This window comes from Heptranchias perlo, chromosome 1 (genome assembly GCF_035084215.1).
Source record: "Heptranchias perlo isolate sHepPer1 chromosome 1, sHepPer1.hap1, whole genome shotgun sequence".
Classification (NCBI taxonomy): Eukaryota; Metazoa; Chordata; class Chondrichthyes; order Hexanchiformes; family Hexanchidae; genus Heptranchias; species Heptranchias perlo.
Window position 1 is genome coordinate 16,780,282 of NC_090325.1, and position 21,197 is coordinate 16,801,478.

General features: G+C 43.6%; 1 long non-coding RNA gene across 2 annotated transcripts in view; it reads right to left on the bottom strand.

Annotated features, from left to right (window-relative positions):
• The window catches only part of LOC137323547 (uncharacterized), a 169,638-nt gene that overhangs the window by 50,836 nt on the left and 97,605 nt on the right, over nucleotides 1-21,197 (bottom strand). For both annotated transcript variants that reach the window (XR_010963400.1, XR_010963385.1), the window contains exon 3: nucleotides 4,972-5,091. This is a non-coding gene — a long non-coding RNA (uncharacterized lncRNA). The remainder of the gene's footprint in view (nucleotides 1-4,971; nucleotides 5,092-21,197) is intronic.

Consider the following 21,197-nt stretch of genomic DNA (forward strand, 5'->3'; position numbering starts at 1 on the left):
TGCACAACATATAATGATGGGCTTAACTGCTAAAAGCACCAAATTGCTTTTTGCACAGACATTGTGCACTTTACTGCTTTCAACTGCGTGCATTTAATTACTTTCATTTGTTGCTTGACATGATAAGTAGCAGTTCCAGATGAGACTCTAAAATATCACAATGAAGCAGTTTATCCCAGCAAATCGGCAGAAATTCTGTTGCAAGAAACGCTGAACAGTAAGAACAGAGTGTGATGTTTATGCGACGTGGCAGGTGAAACTAAACCCTCAGTTATTTGGAGATGTAAATTCCTTGCCGCTGGATGTTCGTCCTTATGCAAAGTTTAAGTTGAGTGAAGGCACTTCTCTTTTAATAATGCAGGAGGAGAATCTCGCAGTCGGTCACATGGAGAAATTAAAAACAGTTGAAGTGGTTAGATGAAAAAATGTCAAACATATGTCAACAGAAGTCAGATGTGAAACAGCGTGAAATATAAATCGGCAAAGCAAGGCAGGAAATGAAACGAGGAGAAGAAGATGAATGTGATGGCTAAGGGAGAAATTGGCAATGCAAATGCCCATGGAAGCTATTAATTTCACTCTAGGTCGACTTATGGGTTTAGTCACAAGGTTACCCAATTTGAAATAAAACCAGCTAATAGACAATCACATTACTATTTCTGTAATAGTTGCGCATCATTTATGCACTGAAGCTGCATTTAAAATAAAATTCATTCAGGCAGTACTATAAATGATCAAATGGCCTATGCGTCTACGCAGTTTTGCTCATGATCTTATTCATTGTGTGGAGAAACAGAGTTTGCCGAGTATCTTTTCATGGACGCTACCTGATGTCAGATAAGTGAGCATTGATCTACTGGACAGAGGGCATCACCTAGTCAAAAGGGTCGGTGTGGTGAGGTGGCACACCCACTTCTGTATGAATCAAATTAGTCCAGGCATTTGGGAGAAATAAATATCTGTCTCTCAATATCGTGCTGTGATTTATAGTTCATGGATTAAAGTTACACGAGCATCATTTAAAAAAGAATGATGCAGGCAACATTCAAGGCTGCATTTGATGCCCATCCATAATTGCCCCCAAGGGCATTAAGAACCAACTACATGGAGTGCGTGTCATGTTTCAGGACTTTTTGACCATTTTTCCACAGCAAAGTTTTGGAAAAAAAAGTCACTTTTAATGTTTGGTTTTAATTGCAATATGTACTCTTACAAGTTGTTAACAAGATACCTGGATGAAAGGCGATTAATATTCTAAATAGAAGTTTTTCCCCAGAGACTAAATAATAAGGAATCTGTTAGCTTGTTTGGGTAATTGCACAGCACCTCAGACCCACTGTATTGCAAAATCTTTGATTCCTTTTGTTTGCCTGTGAACAAGTAAACATAATGTAGAGGTTGGGACACAGGCTGGAAGCCTCTTTTTGAAACACAAAGGCTGTGAAAGCAATCAGATTTGTTAAATGGAAAGCTGTGAGGACCTTCCTTGAGGTGAAGAGGTCAGAAATTCTGGAGAAAGTTAGAAGACCTCCTGATTACATTAAATAAGAAAGCCCACTGACTTGGGGAAGTGGGCATCTTCTTTATTTTGTATCATTATGTGAAGATTAGCTATACGATTGAACTGAGGGAATCTGATCATAACTGTAGTTCTGTATGTTCACCTTGCTGTGAAATAAACATAAGAACACTAGAACATAAGAAATAGGAGCAGGAGCAGGCCATACGGCCCCTCGCACCTGCTCCGCTATTCAACAAGATCATGGCTGATCTTCGAACTCAAGTCCACTTTCCTGCTCGATCCCCATTGATTCCCTTACAGTCCAAAAATCTATCGATCTCAGTCTTGAATATACTCAACAACTGAGCATTCACAGCCCTCTGGGATAGAGAATTACAAAGATTCACAACCCTCTGAGTGAAGAAATTTCTCCTCATCTCCGTCATAAATGATCCCTAAATGGCTAAATGACCCCTATCCTGAGACTATGCCCCTTAGTTCTAGACTCTCCAGCCAGGGGAAACAGCCTCACAGCATCTACCCTGTCAAGTCCACTCAGAATCTTATATGTTTCAATAAGATCACCTCTCATTATTCCAAACTCCAGAGAGTATAGGCCCATTCTACTCACTCTCTCCTCATAGGACAACCCTCTCATCGCAGGAATCAATCTAGTGAACCTTTGTTGCACCGCCTCTTAGGTAAAGAGACTAAATCTGTACACAGTACTCCAGGTGTGGTCTCACCAAAGCCCTGTACAATTGCAGCAAGACTTCCTTACTCTTGTACTCCAACCCCCTTGCAATAAAGGCCAACATACCATTTGCCTTCCTAATTGCTGCTGTACCTGCATGTTAACTTTCTGTGTTTCGTGTACGAGGACACCCAAATCTCTCTGAACGCCAACATTTAATAGTTTGAAAAATATTCTGTTTTTCTATTCTTCCTACCAAAGTGAATAACCTCACATTTCCCCACATTATACTCCATCTGCCACCTTCTTGCCCACTCACTTAACCTGTCTATATCCCTTTAATAAGACCATAAGACCATAAGAGATAGGAGCAGGAGTAGGCCATTCGGCCCCTCGAGCCTGCTCCGCCATTCAACGAGATCATGGCTGATCTGATTTTTACCTCAACTCCACTTTCCCGCTCTTTCCCCATATCCTTTGACTCCCTTGCTGATCAAAAATTTGTCTAACTCAGCCTTGAATGTATTCAATGACTCAGCCTCCACAACTTTTTGGGGTAAAGAATACCAAAGATTCACAACCCTCTGGGAGAAGAAATTCCTCCTAATTTCCATCTTAAACGGGCGACCCCTTATTCCGAGACTATGTCCCCTAGTTTTAGATTCCCCCATGAGGGGTAACATCCTCTCAGCATCTACCCTATCGAGTCCCCTCAGAATCTTGTATGTTTCAATAAGATCTCCTCTCATTCTTCTAAACTCCAATGAGTATAGACCCAACCTGTTCAATCTTTCCTCATAAGACAACCCTTCCATACCCGGAATCAACCTAGTGAATCTTCTCTGAGCTGCCTCCAATGCAAGTATGCCTTTCCTTAAATAAGGGCACCAGAACTTTGCACACTCTTTGTGTCCTCCTCACAGCTGATTTTCCCACCTAGCTTTGTATCATCAGCAAACTTGGATACATTGCACTCGGTCCCTTCATCTAAGTCATTAACATATATTGTAAATAGCTGAGGTCCAAGCACTGATCCTTGCGGCACTCCACTAGTTACAGCCTGCCAACCTGAAAATGACCCGTTTATTCCTACTCTCTGTTTTCTGTTTGTTAATCAATCCTCTATCCATGCTAATTTATTACCCCCAATCCCATGGGTCCTTATCTTGTGTAATAACCTTTTGTGTGGAACCTTATCGAATGCCTTTTGAAAATCTAAATATACTATATCCACTGGTTCCCCTTTATCTACCCTGCTAGTTACATCCTCAAAAAACTCTAATAGGTTTGTCAAACACGATTTCCCTTTCATAAAACCATGTTGACTCTGTCTAATCATATTATGATTTTCTAAGTGCCCCATTATCACATCCTTAATAATGGATTTCAGCATTTTCCTGATGATTGATGTCGGGCTAACTGGACTGTGATTCCCTATTTTCTCTCTCCCTCCTTTCTTGAATAGTGGTGTTAAATTTGCTACCTTCCAGTCCACTAGGACTTTCTAGAATCTAGGTAATTCTGGAAGATCACAACCAATGCATCCACTATCTCTGCAGCCACCTCTTTTAGAACCCTAGGATGTAGGCCAGGGGATTTGTCGGCTTTTCATCCCATTAATTTCTCCAGTATTTTTTCTTTACTAATATTAATTACTTTAACTTCCTCACTCTCATCAGACCCTTGGTTCCCCGCTATTTCTGGTATGTTTTTTTGTGTCTTCTGCTGTGAAGACAGATACAAAATATTTGTTTAACATCTCTGCCATTTCCTTATTCCCCATTATAATTTCTCCTGTCTTAGCACATTTACTTTCGCTGCTCTCTTCCTTTTTACGTACTTGTAGAAGCTCTTACATTTTTTATATTTCTTGCTAGTTTACTCTCATTCTATTTTCTCCCTCTTTATCAATCTTTTGGTCATCCTTTGCTGGTTTCTAAAACTCTCCCAATCCTCAGGCTTACTACTCTTCTTGGCAACATTATAAGCCTCTTCTTTTAATCTAATACTATCCTTAACTTCTTTAGTTAGCCACAGATGGATCACTTTTCCCGTGGAGTTTGTATTCCTCAAGGGGATGTATATTTGTTGAGAATTATGAAATATTTCTTTAAATGTTCGCCATTGCTTATCTTCCGTCATATCTTTTAATTTAATTTCCCAATCAACCTTAGCCAGCGCGCCCTCATACCTATGTTATTCGCTTTGTTTAAGTTTAAGACTCCAATGCACCTAATGATTTGTATCAAGCCTCACCTCACCTAGTGACAACTTAGTGCACCTTTCGAAAAGATTGGAGAAGCACAAGGAAAGGCATGTGTGAAAGACATGTGAGTAGAGATTGGTATGCCCTTTTCTCAGGTGTAAAATGGGCGCAAAACATACAGATTTATCAGTGGGATGGACTGCGCCCAATTGGCACAGGTGTTGGTCACACTGCTCAATTTGTGGGGCCCAATTTGCTCAGGCTGATGCCTAAAACATGCATTGGATCCTTGAATATGTTAATGAGGGGCCTTACGCCCGTTGAAGGACCCCTTTACAAAATTAATTATCATTGAACGGGGCAGGCATCGAGCCTTCCTGATTCAGGCTTCTTCAGCAGCTCCTGCGGATGCCAAGAAAAGGTAAGTGGCAATTTAATTTTTGTTAAAAAAAAAACACCTTGCTATGAAGCCAGGAGGAGTAGGTTTGCTCCCCCTTGACTCTACCGTTCTGGTGATCATTCCCCCCCCCCCCACCTTGCCCATTCCAACCCCCCCATCCCAGAACTTACCTGAGGGCCAATGCCATCGAGGTTGTAGTGGCTGAAGACTCTGTCACCAATGGTGGAATAGATGGAGGGGGCCACACAGAGTGGCCCAGATTCAGAAGACTGGTTGATGCAGTCTGGGATCTAAGATTGCAGGAAATGTGAAGTGAGGTCAGAGAGGGATTTGTAAATAAGAACACTGAGTTTGCAAACATTGCATTAGAAAGAGGGCAGGGCAACCAATGCAGGCTGTCAATGACAGAACTAATAGATGAGGAGGATTTAGTTGGGGAGAGGATGTCATACAGCACCCTCTTTATAAAAATCTGTTCATTATCATCTGTGGTGATGTAGGGAAACACAGCAGTCATAATGCACAGAGCAAGATCCCATAAATATTAACCCGACAAATGACTTTGTTAATCTATTTTCCTTTGGTGGTGGGTTGAGGGATGTTTTTCAGGACATCAGACTGCTCTGCTTTGAAAAGTACCATGGGACCTTTAACATCCACCTGTACACGCAGACATCTCATCTGAAGGACGACACTCCAACAATGCAGCACAGCTTCAGCACCGCACTGGAGTGTCAAACTAGATCGCATCTGTTTACAGGCTCAGGCGTGGGACTAAAATCAGAACCTTCTGTCCCAGAGATGGGAGGGCTGCCAACTGAGTCAAGCATCCACTGTCTTTCCCCATGCTTTTGTTAACAGTTCTCATTCCCAATAATATATTGGCCGGGAATTTACTCGGAACAGCTCCCGCTCTGCCGCCGTAACTTTGCTTGAAGTGTGACATAAAGGGCGTTTCCGATGTGCTTCCGGTGAAGTTACGGCAGCGAAGCAGGTGCAGCTGCGAGGAAATTCACAGCCATTATTATTTGTGATTGTATCACTGACACTTGTAAAGGTATAAACAGTACGTATATTAATATGACTGATAATTTTACCTTTGCTTTGTTACTGTATAATCAAGAGAATTAGTATATCTAAAAATATCAAACCAATCAACAAATAATAACATTTTAACAGCAAAATAGCCATGAAATCTCTGTCCTCCTTTCAACACTACTTTTTCCTTTTGTTCTATTTCATGCTTGACTACAGAGAATAGAATTGCATAGAACGTACAGCACAGAATCAGGCCATTTGGCCCAACTGGTCTATGCCGATGTTTACGCTCCACATGAGCCTCTTCTCCCCCTACTCTTCTATTCCTTTCTACCTCATGTACTTATCCAGCTCCCCCTTAGAGGCATCTATGCTATTTACCTCAACTATTCCTTGTAGTAGTGAGTTCCATATTTTAACTACTCTACTCTCTGGGTAAAGAAGTTTCTCCTGAATTTCCTATTGGATTTATTGGTGACTATTATAGTTATGACCCCTTGATTTGGACTGCCCCACAAATGTAAACAACAGTTAAGTTGAATTTATAGCTCAAGATACTAAAGATTGTTATACATGTCTACTTGCCTAAATGTAGAAAAAAAAACACCAGCAAGTTTGGGGCTGCTGGAAACAAACTGACTCACCGGGCGGGAATCCCACGGGATCGGGTGGAATGCTGGTTTTATACCCCGCCCAGTATTACTCTCCACTGACTTCAATGGACAGTAATATCGGGCGGAGTGTAAAACCAGCGTTGCGTCCAATCCTGTTTGGTTTCCTGATGGGCAGGTTAGGTTAAAATTGCCCCCTTGCAAAGAATCAGGCGAAAGCAAACTCAAATTAAGCTCATCAGTCTAGGATTGCACTTGAACGGCAGGCTAGATCTCTGCAACTAGGATATGAAGAAACCCTCAGGACCAACGGCACGTCTTCAGAGAACAGCATGGAGAGAGGAGTAACATTTCAAAAGGATTTTCATCTTTATTATTAAAATTAATTATTATATTTTCTGGCTATAAGTCATGACAAGCAGCCAGCCGGAACAGAGCTTGCTTTCAGTGAGGAGAGCTTCTGCAGGAATGTTCCCTTCACTTGTGAGGTTCGAGGAGATATTGTGATCACAGAAGCTAAATTTTATTCACATATAATTTGTGTTGCAGACTATGCTCAAGGCAATTACAAGCTCCACAGTAGCATGAAATGGATGGTCCCATCACTGCATATACATGCAGACCTTGAAATTATTATAAATATTAGTGTACAAATGGAAATAAATGGGTTATTACCTTTGTTAAAATAACGGATGAAGGAATTCCCTCTATATTGAATGCTATTTCCCATTTGTATAGCATAATTTCAAGGCCATAGTCTTTCATGTCTATCAGTTTTACTTCTCACGGTTATGCTTCTCCCTTCAGTTCTCCCTGTGTAACATACGTTTCCTGAAAACGAAGGCGGACTGGAGGCCGACTGCTGGCCCTCTGCCAATACTGCTCTGCAGCCCATGACTTAAAGACATGCTAGTGTGATAGAATGATACAGCACAGAAGGAGGCCATTTGGCCCATCGTGCCTGTGCCAGATCTTTGAAGGAGCTATCCGATTAGTCCCACTCCCCTGCTCTTTCCTCATAACCCTGCACATTTTCCCCCATTCATGTATTTATCCAATTCCCTTTTGGAAGTTGCTATTGAATCTGCTTCCACCACCCTTACACGCAGTGCATTCCAGATCGTAACAACTCGCTGCGTAAAAAAATATTTTCATCTTCCCTCTAGTTTCTTTTGCCAATTATCTTAAACCTGTGTCCTCCAGTTACCAACCCTCCTGCCAGTGGAAACAGTTTCTCCCTATCTACTCTATCAAAACCTTTCATGATTTTGAAAACCTCTATTAAATCTCCCCTTAACCTTCTCTGCTCTAAGGAGGACTTAAAGTTCTGACCTCTGCTCGGTGTCGGTCTGTGGAGGCAAGGCTGAGATTAGGAACTCACTATTGTCGTTGTTGGCATGAATCTGAATCCCAGAATTCCACGGCACATCACGCTGCAACGCCAACATGCTCTATCACGTATTGAAACGTAGCCTTTTAAATTTTTCGCAACCTGTTGCACCATCAATGTCATAGTATTAACTGGTGCACTGGAAAGAAATGGAGATAATGGGCAAAACCCCCCAATTTAAACGTTGCCTTCCAAAAAGCTCAAAACACTGTTAGGATGTGCAGTCTTATCAGAGACAGCCTTATCAGGGACCAGGTCAATACATAACCTGCTGGGACCTTGGAATAGTTTGACAACCTACAGTCCCTATTAGGATAGTACATTATTTGGCCATGAAGTGATAACTTGGCTCAGTTGGCGGTATTCCTATCTCTGAGACAGCAGGATGTGGGTTCAAGACTGACTCCAGGACTTAACCTCATGATCTAACATAACATGTAACATAGGACTGAGGGAGTGCTACAGTGTTGGAGGTGCTGTCTGCAAAAAGGAAGATTAAGATCCCACGACACTATTGATAGAAGAGCGTGCTGTGATGAAGGGGGTGAACTTCCGTGGTGATCTCCTGCTCGTCTGTTGTAACTTTGGCGGGAGAACCCCAGAAAAAAATTGGTGTAACTGGCACTTAGGCAGCATTTTTTGGGATTCTTCCACTGAAATTACGGCAGGTGAGCGAGAGAACCACTGCGGAAATTCACCTCCAAAGTGTTTTAATCATGGGCGCATCTTACTCCTTTACTAAGTTCCAGCAGAATTTAAGGTTGAACTTAAATGCAATGTAAAGCTGGTGTATCCTCTCTATGTTCCAATTTTTGATCCCCTCATGTAGACCTGGTGCGGATACATCCTACAAACTTTGGGTTTACTAGCTATTGGTGCACGGCAAAGCTGCCTTAAATTCAGAATAATTAGCTGGGATTGGCTTAGGAAATGTGTGTAGAGATTTGTCAGTAATATAAAGATATATGAGAGGTTCCTTGTTCGAGTTTGGGGCTGTGGTACATCTTTTGACCCAAAATTACAGCGCCTCTGTCCTGGCCAACGTTTATCCCTCAACCCACATCACTAAAACAGATTATCTGCTCATTTATCTAATTGTTGTTTGTGGGACCTTGCTGTGCGCAAATTGGCTGCTACGTTTCCTATATGGGTGGAGCTTAAAAACAAAAAGGGGGCAAGCACTTTGATGGGAGTGTACTATAGGCCCCCAAACAGTCAGGGGGAGATAGAGGAACAGATATGTAGGCAAATCTCAGAAAATTGTGCAAATAATAGGGTAATAATAGTGGGGGATTTCAACTTCCCCAATATTAACTGGGATACTCAGAGTGTAAAAGGCTTAGAGGGTACAAAATTCTTAACGTGCATCCAGGAGAGCTTTTTGAGCCAGCATGTAGAAAGTCCTACAAGAGAGGGGGCGGTACTGGACCTAATTCTAGGGAATGAGTCCGGCCAAGTGGAAGAAGTGCTAGTAGGTGAGCACTTTGGTGACAGTGACCATAATTTGGTGAGATTTAAGGTGGTCATGGAAAAGGACAGGGAGGGGCCGGAAATAAAGGTTCTAAATTGGGGGAAGGCCGATTTTAATAGGATAAGGCAGGATCTGGCCAAAATGGACTGGGATCAGCTGCTTGTAGGAAAATCCGCATCGGAGCAATGGGAGTCTTTCAGAAGGGAGATTGAGACCATACAATGGCAACATGTTCCCGTAAAGGTCAAGGGTGGTTCCAAGAACTCCAGGGAACCTTGGATGTCAGGGGATATACGAGAATGGATTAGGAAAAAAAGGAGGGCTTTTGGCAGATACAAAAGGCTAAAGACGGAGGAAGTCCTAGAGGAGTACAAAAAGTGCAGGGGGATACTTAAAAAAGAAATTAGGAGATCAAGGAGGGGCCATGAAATAACACTGGCGAGCAAAATAAAGGAAAATCCTAAGATGTTTTATAAGTATATTAAGGGTAAGAGGATGACTAGGGAAAAAATAGGGCCCATTAGGGACAAAAATGGCAATCTGTGTGTGGAGCCGGCAGATGTAGGAGGGGTTCTAAATGAATTTTTTGCATCTGTTTTCACGATGGAGAAGGACGATGTAGATATAGAAATACGGCAGGGGGACTGTGATATACTCGAACATATTAACATCGAGCGGGAGGAGGTATTGGCGGTTTTAGCAGGCCTAAAAATGGATAAATCCCCAGGCCCGGACGAAATGTATCCCAGGCTACTGTGTGAGGCAAAGGAGGAGATTGCGGGGGCTCTGACACATATATTCAGAACCTCTCTGGCCACAGGGGATGTGCCAGAGGACTGGAGAACCGCTAATGTAATACCATTATTCAAGAAGGGGAGTAGGGAAAAACCGGGGAACGACAGGCCAGTGAGCCTAACATCAGTGGTAGGAAAATTATTGGAAAAAATTCTGAAGGACAAAATTAGTCTCCACTTGGAGAAGCAAAGATTAATCAGGGATAGTCAACATGGCTTTGTCAAGGGAAGATCATGTCTGACTAATTTGATTGAATTTTTTGAGGGGGTGACTCGGCGTGTGGATGAGGGTAACGCAGTGGATGTGGTATACATGGATTTCAGTAAGGCCTTCGATAAAGTCCCCCACAGGAGACTGGTCAAGAAGGTACGAGCCCATGGAATCCAGGGTGCCTTGGCACTTTGGATACAAAACTGGCTTAGTGGCAGAAGGCAGAGGGTGATGGTCGAAGGTTGTTTTTGTGACTGGAAGCCTGTGGCCAGTGGGGTACCACAGGGATCGGTGCTGGGTCCCTTGCTGTTTGTGGTCTACATTAATGACTTGGATATGAATGTAAAAGGTATGATCAGTAAGTTCGCTGATGATACAAAAATTGGTAGGGTGGTAAATAGCGAGGAGGATAGCCTCAGTCTGCAGGACGATATAGATGTGTTGGTCAGATGGGCGGAACAGTGGCAAATGGAATTTAACCCGGAAAAGTGCGAGGTGATGCACTTTGGAGGGACTAACAAGGCAAGGGAATACACAATGAATGGGAGGACCCTAGGCAAGACAGAGGGTCAGAGGGATCTTGGTGTGCAAGTTCACAGATCCCTGAAGGCGGCGGAACAGGTAGATAAGGTGGTAAAGAAGGCATATGGGATACTTGCCTTTATTAGCCGAGGCATAGAATATAAGAGCAAGGAGGTTATGATGGAGCTGTATAAAACACTGGTTAGGCCACAGCTGGAGTACTGCAGTTCTGGTCGCCACACTACAGGAAGGATGTGATCGCTTTGGAGAGGGTGCAGAGGAGATTCACCAGGATGTTACCAGGGCTGGAGCGCTTCAGCTATGAAGAGAGACTGGGAAGATTGGGTTTGTTTTCCTTGGAGCAGAGGAGGCTGAGGGGGGACATGATTGAGGTGTACAAAATTATGAGGGGCACAGATAGGATGGATACTAAGGAGCTTTTTCCCTTCGTTGAGGGTACTATAACAAGGGGACATAGATTCAAGGTAAAAGGCGGGAGGTTTAGAGGGGATTTGAGAAAGAACTTTTTCACCCAGAGGGTGGTTGGAGTCTGGAACTCACTGCCTGAAAGGGTTGTGGAGGCAGGAACCCTCACAACATTCAAGAAGCATTTGGATGAGCACTTGAAATGCCATAGCATACAAGGCTACGGACCAAATGCTGGAATATGGGATTAGAGTAGACAGGGCTGATGGCCGGCGCGGACACGATGGGCCGAAGGGCCTCTATCCGTGCTGTATAACTCTATGACTCTATATTACAACAGTGACTACACTTCAAAAGCATTTAATTGACTGTAAAGTCCTGAGGTCGTGAAAGGCTCTATAGAAATGCAAGTCTTTCTTTCTTTCTGAGACATGTACCTAGGAGAGTTTACTGATGCGAAGTAAGATTTTTTTTCTCTTCTCCTATTATTTCTCCTCAAGATTGAATAATCCATGATTATTTTTCTTATTGTCACTGCCTCTGCTCTCATAATTTGTGCATTGGCCCTTAACTGTCAAGAATACATTCCATTATTTTGTGAGATTCTCCTAAGGGGTCTAATTAGTAATCTGCTAAGTTATAAATGTGTTGAAACCTGTGATACAAAAAACACACTGCCATTTCAATATAGCCTCCCCAGTGATCAAACTCTTTGCAGATACTAATGATCACAAAGACTCAAAAGTCTCTAACTTTTGGATAATTCATTTTGGAAAATTCAAATAACAGCACTATTAATTTTACAACGTAGTGCTCCTGGCTGGGAGACTCACCCATCGGGAGCACATATCAAGAATTCAGATGTGCTTTATCAGCACAAACAAAAGAGGACATTTACTGAAGTAAAGGAACATCAACAAATGTCCATATTATATGGAGAGACCAGAGAAGCTGAGATTGTTCTCCTTAGAGTAGAGAAGTTTAAGGAGAGATTTAATAGAGGATGTTCAAAATTATGAGGGGTTTTGACAGAGTAAATAGGGAGAAACTGTTTCCACTGTCAGGAGAGTCGTTAACCAGAGGACACAGATCTAAGATAACTGGCAAAAGAACCAGAGGAGAGATGAGGAAAATCATTCTTATACAGCGAGTTGTTATGAGTACTAAAAGAGGTAGCCATGGAAATAGTGGATGCATTAGTTGTCATCTTCCAAAATTCTATAGATTATGGAACAGTTCCTGCAGATTGGAGGGTGGCAAATGTAACCCCACTATTTAATCCCACTATTTAAAAAATGAGGGAGAGAGAAAATAGGGAACTACAGACCAGTTAGGCTAACATTAGTAGCAGGGAAAATGATAGAGTCTATTATAAAAGATGTGATAGCAGGGCACTTAGAAAATATCAGCGGGATTAAGTTAATCTAACAAATTAAGGCCATGGCAGGGCAGCTCAGACCCGTGGAATGCACGACCTGTGCCATGTGGGAAATCCAGGACGCTTCCCGTGTCCTGGACAACCACACGTGCAGGAAGTGTCGTCAGCTGGTGGAGCTCGAGCTCCGGGTTTCGGACCTTGAGCAGCAGCTGGTGTCACTGCAGTGCATCAACGAGGCTGAGAGTTTCGTGGATAGCACGTTTCAGGAGGTGTTCACCCCGCAGATTAAGAGAGTGCAGGCAGAGAGGGACTGGGTGACCGCCAGACAGACAAGGAGGACCAGGCAGGTAGTGCAGGAGTCCCCTGAGGGCATCTCACTCTCCAACCAGTATTCAGTTCTGGGTACTGGTGGAGGAGAGGGTTCCTCTGGGGAGTGCAGCCAGAGCCAAGACCAGAGAACCATGGGTGGCTCAGCTGTACAGGGGGGGAGGAGAAAGGTCGAGCGAGAAATTGTGATAGGGGATTCTATAGTTAGGGGAGCAGACAGGCGTTTCTGCGGCCGTAAACGTGATTCCAGGATGGTATGTTGCCTCCCTGGTGCCAGGGTCATGGATGTCACTGAGCGGCTGCAGGACATTCTGAAGGGAGAGGGTGAACAGCCAGAGGTCGTGGTACATAGGTAAAAAGAGGGATGAGGTCCTGCAAGCAGAATATAAGGAGTTAGGAAATAAGTTAAAAAGCAGGACCTCAAGGGTAGTAATCTCAGGATTACTCCCAGTGCCACGTGCTAGTGAGTATAGGAACAGGAGAATAGATCGGATGAATGCTTGGCTGGAGGGTTGGTGCAGGAGGGAGGGATTTAGATTCCTGAGGAATTGGGACCGATTCTGGGGAAGGTGGGACCGGTACAAGCCAGACAGGTTGCACCTCAACAGATCTGGGACTAATATCCTCGCAGGGGTGTTTTCTACTGCTGTTGGGGAGGGTTTAAACTAGAGTGGCAGGGGGTTGGGAACCTGAGCGGAGAGTCAGAAGAGAGTAAAGGTGAAAGCAGCAAGAGAGGGGAGGACCCAGGGGAAATTTACAATACAAATAGTACAAACAGTTGTTCAAGAACAAGTGAAAGGGAAAAGCATAGAGCAGCAGAAAGAAAGTGTACTTTAGGCACTACAGATAAAGTGAAAACTAGAAGGTGTAAAGAGATTAACCCAGCATCAAAGCTGAAGGTCAGGCTAGGGTGTGTGGCCCAACTAAGAGTTCTATATACAAATGCATGGAGTATAAGGAATAAATTAAATGAACTACAGGCACAAATTCAAATTGGAGGGTATGACATGATGGCTATTACTGAGACATGGCTGCAGGATGGTCAGGATTGGGAACTAAATATACCAGGTTATAAGGTCTACAGGAGAGATAGGGAAAATGGAAGAGGGGGAGGAGTAGCCTTAGTGATTAGAGATGAAATCACTTTAATGATAAAGGAGGATATAACGAGAGGTAAGCAGCCAACAGAGACCTTATGGGTTGAATTGAGAAATAGGAAGGATCTAAGACTATAGTGGGAGTTGTGTATAGGAGCCCTGGCAGCAGCTCTGAAGTGCTAGATTGTATAAATGCAGAGATTAGACAAGCGTGTAAGAAAGGCATAGTGGTCTTAATGGGGGACTTTAACCTTCACTTAGATTGGGAAAAGCAGACTAGCAACTGTCAGAAAGGTAGTGAATTTCTTGAGTGTGTCCGGGATAGTTTTCTACAGCAGTATGTCCTGGAGGCAACAAGGGGGCAAGCCATACTAGATTTAGTAATGAGTAATGGACCAGATTTAGTTAACAGCTTAACTGTGCGTGAACATCTATCCAATAGCTATCATAACATGATCGAGTTCAAGGTAGTATTTGAAAGGGAAATAAGTGAATCAGCTGCTAAGATTCTAGACTTGGGTAAGGCCGACTTCAATGGGATGAGACAAAGACTTTCCACAGTAAACTGGGCAAATCTGTTAATGGGTAAAACGACGGATGATCAGTGGGAAATGTTTAAAGAAACATTTAACGTGATACAGAATCGGTTTATACCCCTGAGGGGCAAGAACTCTACTTGCCAAAAAAAACAGCCTTGGACAACTAAAGAGGTAAGGGACAATATAAGACATAAGGAAAGCGGAGATAAGGGACAATATAAGACATAAGGACCCCGGAGCGGAGAAACTACGCCATGTTCTCCGCAGCCTTCAACATGTCATCAATGACGACGAACACCTCGCTATGGCCATCCCCACACCTCCACTACTCGCCTTTAAACAGCCACCCAACCTCAAACAGACCATCGTTCGCAGCAAATTACCTAGCTTTCAAGAGAACAGCGTCCACGACACCACACAACCCTGCCGCGGTAACCTCTGCAAGACATGCCAGATCATCGACACAGATACCACCATCACACGAGACGACACCACCCACCAGGTGCATGGTTCATACTCCTGTGACTCGGCCAACGTTGTCTACCTCATACGTTGCTGGAAAGGATGCCCCAGAGCATGGTACATTGGCGAGACCATGCAGACACTGCGACAACGGATGAACGGACACCGCGCAACAATCGCCAAACAGGAGGGTTCCCTCCCAGTCGGGGAACACTTCAGCAGTCAAGGACATTCAGCCACCGACCTTCGGGTAAGCGTACTCCAAGGCGGCCTTCGAGACACACGACAACGCAAAATCGTCGAGCAGAAATTGATAGCTAAGTTCCGCACCCATGAGGACGGCCTCAACCGGGATCTTGGGTTCATGTCACGCTACACGTTACCCCACCAGCGAACAAATGTTATCTGTTTTTAATATAACGGGTCAGTTGCTGTCTTTTCTATGTTTCTACCTCTCTATCTCTGTTTTTTTTTGTTTGTTGTTTTTTTTGGTGATTTGTATATTCTGAGACCTGGCAGGTAACACCTGTCTGTCTGCACACTGATTGCCTTGGCAACAGGCAGTTGAAAAAACTGTCTGTTATCACCAAGCATTGTTCTGTGAATTATAAATGCGACTTCATTTCGAGGATTTCATTTCCACATCGTTCACCTGAGGAAGGAGGTAGCCTCCGAAAGCTTGTGAATTTAAAATAAAATTGCTGGAGTTGTAAAATTGTTTACATAAGGAAAGGGCATACAAAAAGGCAAAAAATGGAACAGATCCTGGCGAATGAGAAAGATACAAAGATCAACAAAGGGTGACAAAACAGATAGTAAGAGCTACAAAAAGAGAGTAGGAAAAGAAACTTGCAAGGGATATCAAAACCAATACGAAGAACTTTTATAGTTATATTAGGAAAAAGAGGGTGGTCAGGAGCAGTGTTGGCCCCTTAAAAACTGAAAGTGGGGATATTGTCATTGACAATGGCGGACATGTTGAACAATTACTTTGCGTCAATATTTACAGCAGAAAAAGAGCATAGCTTGCCGGAAATCCCACGGAAACTAATATTGAATCGGGGACAGGGTCTCAATAAAACTACCATAAGTAAAACAACAGTAATGAAGAACATAATAGCACTAAAGAGTGACAAATCCTCAGGATCAGATGGTTTCCATCCCAGGGTTTTAAAGGAAGTAGGTGAGTACATCTGAGGGGGTCCGCAAGGTAGGTAAATGTGCCTGGACCCCGGGTAAGTGTGCAAGTTGGTGAATTTTGTTGTTAGGAGCAGGATGGTGGAGGCCAAACTTTGTCCAAGGTGACAGAGTGGCCTCCTGCAATGAGTGAGGGTCTCCCCCCGCCCACCTGTCAAATGGACCTTTGCAGCTGCCACAGGCTGATGGCTGCAACACGTCCATTTGAACTGGGAGTGTTTCCCCCAGTACGGGAAACAGTTTCAGTCAGTTGCAAAATCCGATCCCTGCTAAAATAACAGGTCAATCAGTTCTATAAACAACCTTAATGACCTGTTCAAGTACTTTAAGTGGCACCCCGCGACTTTAATTGCCGGCGGGGGTCCCATATGCGGGGGCTGCACGCGCATGTCAGCGCTTCAGTGGAGAAACCCGGAAGTGGGCGGGTTGGAGCCGGGCTCCCGACCCGCCCCGGGAATCCCCAATTTTCGCAGCCCCCCTGCCAGGAACGCACCCCATCGCGGGTGCGAAAATCGAGCCCTATATGTCAATGAATTGGATGAGGGAACCAAATGTCATATTTCCAAGTTTGCTGAAGTCACTAAACTAGGTGGGATCGTGAGTTGTGAGGAGGATGCAAAGAGGCTTCAAGGCGATTTAGACAAGTTGAGTGAGTGGGCAAATACATGGCAGATGCAGTATAATGTGAATAAATGTGAAGTTATCCCCTTCGGAAGGAAAAACAGAAAGGCAGAGTATTATTTAAATGGTGATAGACTGGGAAATGTTGATGTACAAAGGGACCTGGGTGTCCTTGTACACCAGTCACTGAAAGCAAACATGCAGGTGCAGCAAGCAGTTAGGAAGGCAAATGGTATGTTGGCCTTCATTGCAAGAGGATTTGAGTGTAGGAGCAAGGATGTCTTACTGCAGTTATACAGGGCCTTGGTGAGACCACACCTGGAGTATTGTGTGCAGTTTTGGTCTCCTTACCTAAGAAAGGATATACTTGCCAAAGAGGGAGTGCAGCGAAGGTTCACCAGACTGATTCCTGGGATGGCAGGTTTGTTGTATGAGGAGAGATTGGGTCGACTCGGCCTGTATTCACTCGAGTTTAGAAGAACGAGAGGGGATCTCATTGAAACATATAAAATTCTGACAGGGCTAGACAGACTGGATGCAGGGAGGATGTTTCCCTTGACTGGGGGGGTCCAGAACGAGGGGTCACATTATCAGGATAGGGGGTAGGATATTTGGGACTGAGATGAGGAGAAATTTCTTCACTCAGAGGGTGGTGAACCTGTGGAATTCTCTTCCACAGAAGGCTGAGGAGGCCAATTCACTGAATATATTTTTGAAGGAGATAGATAGATTTCTAGACACAAAAGGCATCAAGGGGTATGGGGAAAGAGCGGGAATATGGTATTGAGATAGAGGATCCGCCATGATCATATTGAATGGCGGAGCAGGCTTGAAGGGCTGAATAGCCTACTCCTGCTCCTGTTTTCTATGTTTCTATGTTTCCATCTGGAATACACTGATAGGATGGTGGAAGCAGATTCAATAGTAACTTTGAAAAGGGAATTGGGTATACTTGAAAAGGAAATATTTACAGGGCTATGGGGAAAGAACAGGGGAGTGGGACTAATTGGATAGTTCTTTCAAAGAGGCGGCACAGGCACAATGGGCCGAATGGCCTCCTTCTTTGCTGTATGATTCTATGTTAGCATTTTTTTTGTAAGTCAATGATAAATAAAAATGTTATATGTAACTTCATTTTCAGGTAATTTGAGAATCACAAACTGGATTGTCAATGCCATTGAAAAGTAGACAGCATGATAGTTAGAGCAATTTCAGCTGCCATAAATGTATCTGGGTCCAACTAAATTATAGAGACACGGCAATAATAGCTATTGTGGATTCAGCCTGTTAAATGTTATCTAAGCACGTTCTTCAGGATACTTCCTACTTGACATTCTTTTTTCATCTGTGACTAGCTGGTTTTGTTGTTGTGCCGTTTGTGAGGGGGTGACTGAACTGGTAAATCGGCCATGCTCCATAGATAACGACAGCAAGTACACTCAGCTCAAGTACTACATGGGCCAGCTGCAATGTTGAGCTGCTCTTACACTGAAACTACACATCTGAATCCACATCCTTGGTATTCACCGTGCCACCTCATATAGAATGATCCGAAATGACCTTGTATTACCTTACGGGCCGTGTTTGGCTGTAAAAGTAACGGTGAGGCTAACAGCACTCACCATTACCTATGTGCAAATCGGAGAGTAACTTCCGGCAACTAGGCATGAGCAGTTAAACGCCGAAATCCGGAAATTGCTCTCCTGGACACCCTGCTCCTCCAAAAAGCTCCCCGAGAAAGGCATCTCGCTGTTCGGCTTCACTGAACGGCGTGAAGTTCCTGTACTGGTGTCATAGATAAACATGTCAACAAAAGTTAAGTCAAGTTATTTCAAGTCTAAGTATCATTTCAATGGCGTGGTATGCCAAACAACCTCTCTGGCACGGAAAATTAACTTTTACAAGCATGGAGTCTCATTCTTTCAGATCTTAATTGTTGTTGGAAATTTAAAAGAAAATTAAATAATATATTTTTTAACTTTTTCTTTCTGTCTCTTTTATCTCTGTCTCTTAAATCAATCTTTCTTACCCTCTCTTTATGTTGCTCTCTGTACCTGGTTTGACATTGAATTCACTATTCTAACTTACCCTTCCTGATTCTGACTGCGCTGTTATTAATGATTCTTCAATCTGATTAGTTAAGGAGATACATGGCTGCTTGCCCCGTTCACACAGATCCCAAATTCCCCGTAGAGGGCACCATGCTTATTGGATCTCTAATTTTTAGGAACTTGCCTTGCAAAAGCTCATAGAAAGTCCCTGGGCAAGTGCAAGTTTAACAAATGGCCTTCGCCGCTCACAGCAAACTCCGGCCCATTCTTTCTCTTAGCATTTTCATTGCTTCTGAATCTGGAACTCTCTCTCTCTCAAATGGATGTGGATTTGAGGTACAAATCAGCCATGTTCTAATTGAAAAATGGAGGAAGCTCGAGGAGCTGGAAGGCTCACTTCTGTTACTATGTTCCTAAGCTTTTGCATCCATGGAAGTTGAGATTCCCTTTTAGGCGCATTTGGCAAATACACTCCCCAGTGTGGAACTGAGCCATGCAGATTAGGATGATCCAAGATTTGATCCATTGCTTGTGCTGAGTTAGCCTCAGCACCTCCCCAATAGGGAAAAATTAACCATAGTTTCTGCACCTAATCATTATCTATTGAATCTTGCTGCATGTGTGTGGACGTCAAATGAGGATTGGATCAAGCTCAACTGTATCTGCCTCAAACAAATGAATAGCCTTTGACACTCACTGTCCAGGCTGAAACAGAAAGACTGGCTGTCGCCCTACAATCCAGACTGACACTCCAGTGCAGTACCTAGGGAATGCTGCATTGTTTGCTGGTGCCATCCTTTGTTTAATCAATGAATGTAAAATATCCCAGCCCTGAATTTCCACAGGAGTACTCCCAATGTCCTGACATAACTTCAGGGCAAGATTGGTGGAATCCCGGAGATACAGTATACACGGTCGTGTACCTTATTTCTCCATGGGGTTGTGCCTCTGGTGAAGTTAGGGCAGGAAATCAGGACAACCCGGCAAGGAAATTCTGGGCTCCCTTGACACAAATTGAAGGGCAGCGAGTTCTCCCAATGTTCTGATCGACATTCATCCCAACACAGGTTAATCGGTCATTCATCTCACTGTATTTGTGGAGCCTTTCTGTGTGTAACATGACTGCTGACGTTGTGCACATAGTAACAATAACAGCACTCCAATGTATATGAAGCACTTTGGCATGTTCTGAGAGACATAATAAGGTGGTGTAACCTCCTCCAGCCCTACAGCCCTCTGAGATCTCCGCGCTCCTCTTGCGTATTCCTGATTTTCATCACTCCACCATTGGCGGCTGTGCCTTCAGCTGCCTAGGCCCAAAGCTCTGGAATTTCCTCCCTAAACCTCTCCGCCTCACTACCTCTCTCTCTCCTTCTTTAAGACGCTCCTTAAAACTTACCTCGTCTGTCCTAATATCTCCTGATGTGACTCGGTGTCATTTTTTGTCCGATTATGCTCCTGTGAAGTGCTTCGGGATGTTTTACAAGGTTAAAGGTGCTATATAAATGCATGTTGTTGTTGTTGTTGTTGTTGTTGTTGTTGTATCTACCAATTCATAAACCAGCTTCCTACCCCACGTTAAAGGTGCATAGATGCAGGTGTATATTTGTAAGCCCATTAAACTATTTTATGTTTGATCAATGAGATGTTTGATCAATGAGATGCGCGGATCAGAGCTCAGCATTTAGTTCAACACAATGCTTTGGGAGCTTTGAAGTGATGTGTAAGCAGAGGTCCCGGATGACCTGTGGGAATATGCATTACTCCGCTGAGGATCAATGCTCATGGTACTTTACTTGACAGATGCAAATGTTGCCCTTTGAGGTGCTTACAAGCTGTCAGGAGAATGGAACAGCAACTCGAAGATCGAGAAACATCTGGTGTGCATCTCCTAATGCGCCTGCTTTATCTCAACGGGGCAGCAACATCCTCTCTGATTAGTAAACATTGATTTTGAACATACGCTTCCTACTTTATCGATTATGCAGAGCTTCCCTTTTTTACTAAGAGCAGAAAAATAAAACCCTATCTGACTGGAATAGGAATTTACCTCAACTAGACTAATGTAGCAGCTCTGTAATGAGGCAGCGGGGGTTTTCAGAATCACCGCATTAACCTCTAATGGACATTTTCTCTTCTCTTTAGTGCTTCTTCGTCACACAAACTATTTCTGATCTCACTAACAAGTTTAACTGCTTGCCTTTTAAATGTCAACCAAAATGATGCCAGGAACCAGAATTTTATCTTGAAATCTCAGAAGA